Here is a 1,683-nt window from a genome sequence, read left to right on the forward strand (position 1 = left end):
GATTCCACTTGTATACAGTCTTCTGGTAATATTCCAAGAAACCCAGATCCAACACTGAACTGTGTGACATGATGACAAAGAATCGCATGGTTTGCCATCAGATTTGTTTTTATTGTTAACAGCTGAAGGTTTAGCTCGCTTTTTACCAAGGCACACACTTTTGCCTTTCTCCTAGTCCAGACTGCTCAGTTGACCCTTTTCCTTTTACAAAGGATGCTTTGAGATATCTGGAAACAAACACAGCCCTGGATCTGATTGGGATAAAAGTCTTATAAAATGGTAGGAACCGTGTACCTGTGTAAGTCGTTTTTGAAGCATAAACCTCTTTTCCTTGTGGCTCTAGGTCACTCTGTTAAGATTATTAAGATCATTGAGTGAAGCCACCATGGCAGTTTTTATCTTCAGCTCTTGCAAAGAGAAGTCAAAACATTGATCCCTAGGCACTCTGCTGTCTTTGATTTTGCTTTCTGTGACTGATTGTGTAGGTAGCTTGTAAGCACATGAAAAAGATCCTATTTCCATGGTTATCAGGACAGAGAAAACCTGGTCCTATTTAATTCTTTGCCTGACAGGGCAAATCTTATTCAAATAGATATCCCTCTTACCCCTGTTCAATAAAAAACTTCTTCCTAAACCTTTTGTTCATTCTAATAAGTAAACTAGGTTTAAAATGGAAAATGGAAAACATGCCCTGGGTGTAATTAATCTATTTTTAAGGTTAAAAAGTTATAAAGATTTCTATAAGTAAAATGGATTTTTTTGTGTCTGTTCAAAACATATACTGTATCAGAAACTACTGACATGGACAACAGTATCAGCAGTACCTTGCACTCTGTCAACAGAGAAGGTTAGCAGACCGACAGATTCAATCTGAATTAGTTTGCAGTCAAATGTTTTCATCACAGAGTCTGATGAAAAAGTATACAGTATATTTTTTTAGCTACATGGTATCTATGGATGCTCTACGCTGTAGGAAAGAGGGTATAGTCAGTGCAAATCAAATATTTCTCTGAAAGGAAGGAGATAAGATTTCTCTGGTGCTTTCTGAAACAGAAGACATACATTTTGTTATTATCAATATCATGTTTAATGTGGTATGAACTGTGAGTTGTATGAAGTGTGAGTGTGTGTGTGCAAATGCATGACATAATGCAAATTATTTCTAAGAGCTCATTAATTTGGCACAAAATGTTGTGACAAAGGTTTCCCCTAAAGGCTAATTCCACCTTTCTGCGGGAGCTTACAGTCTCTGTCCCGTGCTTTTTCATCTTTTCTCTCACTGATTAGCAAACAGCAGGCTATTGATCAGCCCAGTTTCCAGTCAGAGACACTTTCCAATCCTTGTTCAATCTAAAAAAACAACAACACATATGAATCAAATATGTGCTGTACATTTTGCATAAAGCACACTGATGAAGAAATCCTTCTGTGGTGGCCTCAATGCACTTTATGAAGGTGAATGGCAGTAGTGGTGAGTAGAGGGCAGGTAACATAAGTTGTAGATCCTAAGAACACACTGTATGCCCTGGTTGTCCTACAATCTTTGTGTATGTAAAAGATTCTAAGCAATCCCCAGCCACAACGTTGTTAAGAAATGCTTGAGACATGCAATCTTCATTATGAGATATCATGAACAATCAGCCTGACTGCTGCTCTAGAAGACATTGCATTACCACACAGAAA

Source organism: Lepisosteus oculatus, chromosome 11 (assembly GCF_040954835.1).
Source record: "Lepisosteus oculatus isolate fLepOcu1 chromosome 11, fLepOcu1.hap2, whole genome shotgun sequence".
NCBI lineage: Eukaryota > Metazoa > Chordata > Actinopteri > Semionotiformes > Lepisosteidae > Lepisosteus > Lepisosteus oculatus.